Source organism: Lynx canadensis, chromosome D1 (assembly GCF_007474595.2).
Source record: "Lynx canadensis isolate LIC74 chromosome D1, mLynCan4.pri.v2, whole genome shotgun sequence".
In the NCBI taxonomy this organism is placed as follows: domain Eukaryota; kingdom Metazoa; phylum Chordata; class Mammalia; order Carnivora; family Felidae; genus Lynx; species Lynx canadensis.
The window spans coordinates 54,329,509-54,339,109 of NC_044312.2; positions in this window are offsets into that span (position 1 = coordinate 54,329,509).

Here is a 9,601-nt window from a genome sequence, read left to right on the forward strand (position 1 = left end):
GCTCTACCACTTGCTGGCTATGTGACCTTCAGCAAAGTGTTTCACCTCTCTGAGCCTAATTTCCTAATCAGACAACTGGGAAGAATAATTCTACTCATGTGATCGAGTTCTGTAAGGATCAGATGAGTCAATGCACACAGACACTTAGAACAACACCTAGCGCCTGTTACACGCTCAATGCACAAGAATCTTAATTCTTTTTTTTAATGTTTATCTACTTTTGAGAGAGAGAGAGAGAGAAAGAGCACGTGGGGGAGGGGCAGAGAGAGAAGGAGACACAGAATCCGAAGCAGGCTCCAGGCTCCAAGCTGTCAGCACAGAGCCCGATGTGGGGCTCGAACTCACAGACTGCGAAATCATGACCTGAGCCCAAGTCGGACACTTAACCAACTGAGCCACTCAGGTGCCCCAGCAATGCACAATAATTATCAATACTGCTATTATTCTATGCAGACAGTTGAGGCTAGAGACTAGCTAGACCCTAGGCTAAAGGAATAGACCAAAATGTACCCTGGAACCAGACTATGAAGGATTCTGTATGATAGGTTTGTTCAATTCAATCACTGGGTGTTTCCTACGCATCTGGCACTGGGAATATGGTGCTAAGCCAGAGACATACCCTGCGTCTAAGTCATTGCCACAGAGAAGGGCTGCCAGAGGGTGTCAAAGGAGGGAAGCAGCAGAGGTTAAATGTAGTAGAAGCAATCCATGAAAGCTCATGCCTTTCACCATCATGCAACCTTTACATAACAGAAAAGGGGCCTGCCCTGATGGAGCCTGCATTCAAACGTGGACAGATACCCTCTCTTATAATTCCATGTGGCATGGCTATGCCCACACATGGGCAGTTAAGACTTGCCCTAGGGCTCAGGGGATGGCAAACTGAAATAAATAGTAAGGACAACAAGAGTTAGATCGCCTTCAGGTCAGGTCTACTCTTCAGCTTGGAACACTGTACAGGAGGCTTCATTCTGTACATACATCAGAGGCAATCAAAGGTCCTATATGGCCTATGTAGACTGCTCCAAGTCCCAATCCCCGGAAAGAGACCCAGACAGACAGCTGGTCTTTCACTTGCCTGTCTCAGGCATATCTTTCACACCAATTTTTTCTCTTGTACTTAATTGTTCTTTCACAATTGTCTCTTACAAAGGATCATCATTCCCTCAAAGAAGAGACCTGTCCTCCCACAAGGATATGCCCGTACCCTATGACTTCAAGGTATGCAGTTCCTTAGGAAAAAAGATGATAAACTGACTATAGCAGAGGCTGCTAGTTGTCCCTCAGTATCTGTTTTTCCCTACTTCTTTCTGTAAGAACTCATGAATTTTTGCCAGGCACTTATCCACCCAAAAGAAAGACCATGTTTCCCAGCCTCCCTTGCAGGTAGGTATGGCCATATGACTAAAATCTGGCCAACAGGACATGAGAAGTGGTGTAGGTTACTTCTGAGGCATGTCCCTAAATTGAGGGAATGTACCCCTCTTTGTCCCTTCCTTCCTTATGCTGGCTGGAATAGCAGACATGTGGCAGGAGTAGCCATCATGAACCATGACATGAAGGCCATATGCTGAGGATGGTGAAGCCACAATAGAGAAGGAACCTGGGCCACTGAAATCACAGAGTGTTCTATCAGCCCAGGACTGATGACCTCTACAATCCTATTAGAGAAAGAAATGTCAACCTTATCAGCCCATGGTTTCTTTTCACATGTAAGCAAACATAATCAAAACAAATACTTCCATCTTATCCTATAAGACAAACTCACATATAAGATTGTAGAGGATTGTTTCAGTACACCAAGCCAAGCTGTGTGTCAAGAACCCCTTTCTGAAAGTTGGTCTTGCTGCCCCGAGCCTAGTCCAGTGAGCCTCCGAGGAGCTCTGAGGTCCAGCATTCCCCCTTACCCCTGGGTTGGCTCAGTTCTCCTGCCAGGGGCCAAGGCTTTGTCTGAACCCCAGCTTCCTTCCCTGGATCCAGAAAACTTCTAGCTCTGTCAGTCCTTCTGTCTATACTCTGGCCACTGGACCATTCTCTCTAGTCATAGGTTGAAACTCTGCTTCATAAGGAAAAGTTCCCTGGAACAAAGATGTTTCTTTGCCACCTGCTATGATATAGGCATTGCAGGTGAGGTATTTCCAGTATGAATTGGGGAACCGCTCTTTGACCTGGCTTGCTAAAGTATTGCCTAAGGAGTCCAAGCTCTCCTGGTAAATTTAGCATTAGGTAGTTAGAGCCTCTGTTGCCTACATTTTCCCACATATTAAATAGGCAGATAACTGGGAACCTCAGACTGATCCTCGTCTGTCCCCTAGCTTACATTCAGGATTTATGTAATCATGGTGTTCATCTGATAAAGGGAGACCCCCCTCTTCCCATAATGTGTGGTACAGCCCAGTTCGGTTCCATCTGGAAATTTTCAGTGTTCGTGAACTTCACAGGAAGGGGCATAAGATGCCAACGGTTCATGGGACAAAGTGCAAAGGGGCTCCAAAGGGGCTGGAGCAGGGGAAATATTAGCAAGCTTGGCCTCCATGTTCCTTACAATGTGCCTATCGTGAGATGTGGGTTGTCATGGCAATGAAAGGTTGGCAGTTGGACACTGGAAGAAGACTGTGTCATGTTGTCATGGAAGATGAAGCATTTGAGACACAGACAGTTTGATCAAAATATACCTCACTGAGCTCAGTGGAAACCCCAGAGGTTGTTCCTATGATATCATTAAGTACCATGAGCCCAGTACAATACATAGTATCCCCAAGACCCCAGGGGTCAAGTCATCTCAAAAGGGGCTCTTAATGAGGTAAAACATTTCCACTGCAGAGACTTGGACAACTGTGCCCAGCCCCAGGCTCTAATTTGGACCCCACATGCCAGTGCTACCTTAGGTCCCATTCAAGTGGGGACTAACATGTTCCACAGTGGAATTTTCCCTTCTGTACTCTGCCCTCCTCTCTATGCTAGCCTACCAGTGAGGCCTCTGCATGTCTCCTGGTCAGGCCCGAGAAGCTGTAAGAGAGACATACACATGAACTTCATTCATTCTCTTTATTCATTCCAGTGTGCCAAATCTTCCCAATTCTTTAAGATATAATTCAAATGGCCTCTCCTCCAGGAAGCTTTCCTTACTTCATCCACTAAGCTCCTCTTGCTATTTTTAATTACAATAATAATAATAATCTGTTAGGCCCTCATAAAGAGCCAGGCACCAAGCTGTTATTTACAAACATAATCGTTCAATCAAATCCTCAAGAGGACCTCATGAGATAAGGGTTATTATGTCCATTCTATAGATGAGGAAACTGAGGCTGAGAGAGATGAAGTGCTGTGCCCAAGGTCATAGAGCTGGTAAGTGACTGAGTCAGGATTTGAGCGCAGGTGTACCTACTAACCACTGTAGTGCACTCTTTCACTGAAAATGCACACTTACTTCTTGAAACTGCCCTGGTTCTTTACCTCCATGTGCACCCTCTGTTAAGATGGGATAAATTCCAATCCACTCCAGCTTTGGCAGCCTCTGATTCTGGGATCATTAGAGGGAGCAGTGAAGGGGACACAGGGCCTTCTTGGTGGCTCTCTGTTGCTGGTTTCCCTTCTAAAAGAGTGTCCTCGTTCCTCTCCACCTCCCCTCAGTCCTTTATGCAGGGTGCAGCTTTAGAATTCCTGGACTCAGCTTCTGAATATCGATTGTTTGCAGGAGCAAGTCAGCAATTTGTGGTTTCCCGACAATGGCCTTGTGTTCTATAATAGAACCGGGCTTGTTTGCATTTCTATCATCAGGCAAGGCACAGGCCTGGGGTCTGGCCTGCCCTTTTGCCTGATGATCTGGAATTATTCTGTCATCTGTCCCAACCCTTCAGAGTGGTGAACACAGGCTGAGCTCTGCTATCAGAAAGCTAAAACCCAAATAAAACTGCAACTCTTTCCCAGAAAAGGGATCGTTATGATGCCTGTTCTTTTAAATATGTATTTTGCTACTTTAAAAGAAAAAAAGTGGGTTTAAATCCAGGATGGTCATGTTCATAAAGGGGTAGGGAAGCAAGCACCCTCATATATTATTGGTGGGATATAAACTAATGTGATTTCTTTGAAGGACTAGTTGGTACCATTTTTTTATGTTTATTTATTTTTGAGAGAGAAAGAGTGTTGTGTGTACACAAGAGGGGGAGGGGAACAGAGGATCCCAAGCGGCCTCCGCGCTGACAGCAGAGAGGCCCCCAGCACAGGGCTTGAACTAACAAACCATGAGATCATGACCTGAGCCGAAGTCGGACACTCAACAGCCTGAGCCACCCAGGCGCCCTTGGTTGGTACCATTTATTGACATTTCAAATGTGCAAACCTTTTAATGCAGCACTTGCAGTTCTAAAAATTTATCTTACAGACATTCTTGTACATTATGCAAAAGCATATGTACAAAGATGTTTTCTCTTGGATTATTTATAACAAAAACGTTAGGAATCTAAATGGCCATCAGCTAGGGACTTATTAAATAAATAAATAAATGTTTAACCACACAATGGAACACTCTGTGGCCATTTTTTAAAAGAAATACATTTGTATGTGAAGAAATGGAACATCCTCCAAAATATACTATAAAATTAAAACAGCAAGATTCTTGGTGGGGGGAGGGGAACTGTGTGTGAAAAAAGGGGTGTGTGTGTGTGTGTGTGTGTGCGCACATATAGAACAAAATCCAGGAAAAACATTAGGAAACTATCAACATTGATTACTTCTGAGTAAAAGGCCTGACCATCTGGAGTAGGAGGGAAACTAACTACCAAGTTGAACTGGTTTGACCTGTTTCCCATGTACTTACATTACTTTTACTTAAAAAGCATCCAGGGGGCACCTGGGTGGTTCAGTTGGTTAAGCTTCCAGCTCTTTTTTCTTTTTTAAAGCTTATTAATTTATTTTGAGAGACACAGAGAACACAGGAGGGGCATAGAGACAGGGAGAGAGAAAATCCTAAGCAGGCTTCATGCTGTCAACACAGAGCCCAGCACAGGGGCTCGATCCTACCAACAGTGGGATTATGACCCCAGCTGAAACCAAGAGCCAGAGGCTTAACTGACTGAGCTACCCAGGATCCCCGGGGCTGACTTTTGATTTAGGTAGGTCAAGATCCCATGATTCGTAGATCAAGCCCTACGTCCAGCTTTGTGCTGGCAGTGCAGAGCCTGTTTGGGATTGTCTCTCTCTCCCTCTCTCTCTTCCCCTCCCCTTGCACACACTGTCTCTCTCACTCTCCTTCTCTCACAATAAACACTTTTTTTAAAAGGCAGTAGGATAGGAAACATATATTCTTATCCAAACCAAACCAACTCCTGCTTTTCTAACCTGTTGCTGTCTTCCTCACTTATTCCCATAAACTGAGCTGCTCCTGCATCAAGTGCAATGCCTTGCTTTATGTAAAGTTCTGCTTTTTGTATATTTTCACGTATAGGGTAAGTAATGCTCAGTATCTCAATTTTATAGCTGAGGAAACTCAGAAAGTAAGTAAATTCCCGTGATGGTTAGTTTGTGTGCTGATATGGTTATACTATAGTACTCAATTACTTAATTAAAAATGAAATCAATGGGGGCGCCTGGGTGGCGCAGTCGGTTAAGCGTCTGACTTCAGCCAGGTCACGATCTCGCGGTCCGTGAGTTCGAGCCCCGCGTCGGGCTCTGGGCTGATGGCTCGGAGCCTGGAGCCTGTTTCCGATTCTGTGTCTCCCTCTCTCTCTGCCCCTCCCCCGTTCATGCTCTGTCTCTCTCTGTCCCAAAAATAAATAAAAAACGTTGAAAAAAAATTTTTTTAAATTAAAAAATTTAAAAAAAAAATGAAATCAATGGGCACCTGGGTGGCTCAGTCAGTTGGGCGTCTGACTTCGGTTCAGGTCATGATCTCACAGTCTGTGAGTTCGAGCCCTGTGTTGGGCTCTGTGCTGACAGCTCAGAGCCTGGAGCCTGCTTCAGATTCTGTGTCTCCCTCCCTCTCTGCCCCTCCCCTGCTCATGCTCTCTGTCTCAAAAATAAATAAAAACCTTTAAAAAAAATTTTTTTAATGAAATCAAATCAGGGGTGCCTAGGTGGTTCAGTCAGTTGAATGCCACTCTTGATTTCGGCTCAGGTCATGGTCTCACGGTTCAAGAGTGCGAGCCCTATGTTGGGCCCTGTGCTGCCAGTGCAGAGCCTGCTTGGGATTCTCTCTCTCCTTTTCTGTTTCCTGCTCACATGCTCTCTCTCTCTCTCTCTCTCTCTCTCTCTCTCAAAATAAATAAATACACTTAAAAAAATGAAATCAAGTCTACAGACTGATGTAGTTATTTTGTAGATGTGGTTACTACTTATAATCAGTTGACTTTTAGATAATGGAGACTATCCTCAAAATCTGGATAGGCCCCATCCAGTCAGTTAAAAAGGCCTTAAGAGGAAAACTGAGGTTTCCTGCAGGAGGAGGAAATTCACCTCTGGACTGTTGCTTTGGCTCCTCCTACTTGAGAATTTCCAGCCTGCTGGCCTGCCCTACGGATTCCAGACTTGCCAACAACCATAATCCCAAAAGGCAATTTCTTGCAATAAGTCAATCTCTCCCCCCCCCCCATCTCCTCCTCTCCCTCTCTCTACAGATATACATATATTCGGCTGTAGAGAATATATGTATATAGAGAGAGATACAGGCTCTGTTTCTCTGATAGAACCCTGACTGATACACTTCCTGAGATCACAGGGCAAATAATTGACACAGATGGGGTTTAAATCTATATCCATCTGTCTTCAGAGTATCTGTCTCCCCACCAGATGCCAGAGCAAGCTTGACACAACACAAATGGGTTCATGTGACCAGCCCATGTGAATCCTTTCATTGAATCCATCACCTACACGATAAAATAAAAATTCCTAGCATGACTGTGTCAAAGCCCTTTTGATTGCAAGTGACAGAGATGCAACTTGAACTGGCTTGAGAAAACTTAAGGCAGGGTAGTATGCTTTACATACTGGAGAAGTTAAGAAGTGCTGGTTTTACCAGGACTGGTTTCTCTCAAGTGCTTAGCTTTGCTTTACTTTTTTTTTTTTTAATTTGTAATCTCTTTCTTGATCAGCTGTCCCTTCATAGTGGCAAGGTGGTTGCTGTTGCCCCAGCCTGCACACTCTTAGGTCCAATCCTATGGAAAAAGGGAACCCATTCCTCCCAAATTAAAAGTATAAGGTATAGGAAACATTGAATTTGGGGGGCTCTTTTGGTCTGATGTGGACATGTGTCACTGTTAGCAGTGATGTACTATGCATCAGTTGGCCTGGGTCTGCACCATGTGTATGGATGGGGTCTGCCCTGCCCAACCATATTGGACTGAGAATAAGGTAGAGTAGATCCCCAAATGAAAATCAGGGGTTGTTACCGGAAGTAGATGAATGAATGCTGAGCAGTCCAAAATGTCCACTTCAGTGACATCCAAGATTGGACATCACCTTGCCCTTACTCAACTCTTTCTCATACCCCAAAACTATGCTCAGGCTTTATTCAGTCACTTGCCACTCCTTGAACATACCTCAAACCCTCCTTACTCTATGCCTTTTTCTTGCTATTCTTTTTACCTAGAATACTATTCCTTCCCACCCTCCTTCTAAAAAAGATTACCTTTTTTTAAGACCATCTCAAACAATAACTTCTCCAGGAGGCCTTCGTGGATGCCGCAAAATGAATTACCCTCTCCCTCTTGTTTGTTTTTGTAGATAGTTTTGTTTTTATATAGAAGCATTGGCACATTTTTTCTGATATCATGATGATTTAAGCACCTGTGTAGTTTCTCCTAGTCTGTAAATTCCTTGAAGGCAAGGACAATAAATCAATCACATTCATAACCCATACAGTGCCTATAATAGTGTATTGAATGCATTTGTTTGAGCATATGTTTATAAGGCATCTCTGTTCTGCAGCAGGTTCCATGCTGGGTATTGGAGAAAACACTATAGAAAAACACAACTGGATCACATTTGCTTCTATCTAAATTGAATGGCAATTCCTTTCAAGAGCCACTTAGGTATGACAGTAATAAGTGACAGTAACAAATCCAGAATTTCAACACAGTCTGACACTGAAGTGTACAATCTCAACCACTGTGCAATACCATCTTCCAATGGTTAGAGCATAGGATATGGAATCCCACAAACCTGGGTTCAATTCCTGACTCCCCCAATTCCTAGGGTATGGCCTTTGGTAGGTTGTTACATATTTCCAAAACTGCAATGTCTTCCATCTATAAAGTGGGCATTATAGTTATATCTACCTCATAAGACTGTGGTGAGAATTAAGTGAGTTGATCCACATAAAGCATGTAGCACAGTGCTTGGCACACAGTAAGTGCTAGGTGAATGTTTCTATTGTGACATTTCCCAGAAAATTTGAGCCCCTCAGGTATGGTTTGGAAGGAAAAATCTAAACAGAGATAACATAAGAATTGGATTTTGGGTCGGGGAGAACAGAGAAGAGGAAGAAGGGAGCTAAGGAACTGTGCAATGGAGTGCAAAATCTGAGGAAAAAGTCAGCCAGTGAGAAATTCTGACTGATGACATTGACCAATAAATAATGATGATGATAATAGTAATCGGAGATACAAAATGCTTACCATGTACGAGGCAATTCTAAGTATTTTCTATATAGTAATTCAGTTCTGAAGACAATACCATGAGATATGTACCATCATCTTTCTCATCTTATATAAATAAAGAAACCGAGCTATAGAGAAGTTAAACCACTTATATGTGAAGTTTAACAGCTTAGTGACTGGTAAAACCAAGATTGGAAACCCTAGAGTCTGATTCCTAAGTTTTTCTCCTTTTTTTTCTTTAAAGATTTTATTTTGGGAGCACCTGGGTGGCTCAGTCAATTAAGTATCTGGCTCTTGATTTCAACTCAGGCCATGATCCCAGGGTCATGGGATTGAGCCCTGTGTCAGGCTCTGTGCTGAGTGTGGAGCCTACTGAAGATTCTCTCTTTCTCCCTCTGCCCCTCTCCCCTGCTTACACGTGCTCTCTCTAAAATAAATAAAATGAGAAAAAAATGTTTAAAAAAAGATTTCACTTTAAAAAAAATTTTACATATATTTTTTGAGAGAGAGAGAGAGAGAGAGAGAGGCTGCGTACAAGCAGGGGAGGGGCAGAGAGAGGGAGACATAGAATCTGAGCAGGGTCCAGGCTGTCAGCACAGAGTCCAATGCAGGGCTCAAACCCACAGACCAGGAGATCATGACCTGAGCCAAAGTTGGACACTTAACCAACCGAGCCACCCACGCACCCCTAAAAAAAAAAGATTTTATTCTATACACCCAACATAGGACTTGAACTCACAATCCCAGGATCAAGAGTTGTATGCTCTACTGACTTAGCCAGCCAGACAACCACCCACCCCGCCCCAGCAAGTCTTTCTTTTTAATCAGTATGCTATACAGCAGAGGGCAATTTGGGGAAGTAAAAAAAAAAAACCTCAGAATTCAATAAAATAATCCAAAATGGGGACCAGTGTTCCTGCAGAAAGATGTCCCATCACAGTGTCATTTATTAAACACCTGCTATGTGCCAAGAACTGCTTTTGGTGTTTACACTTAACACTCAATCC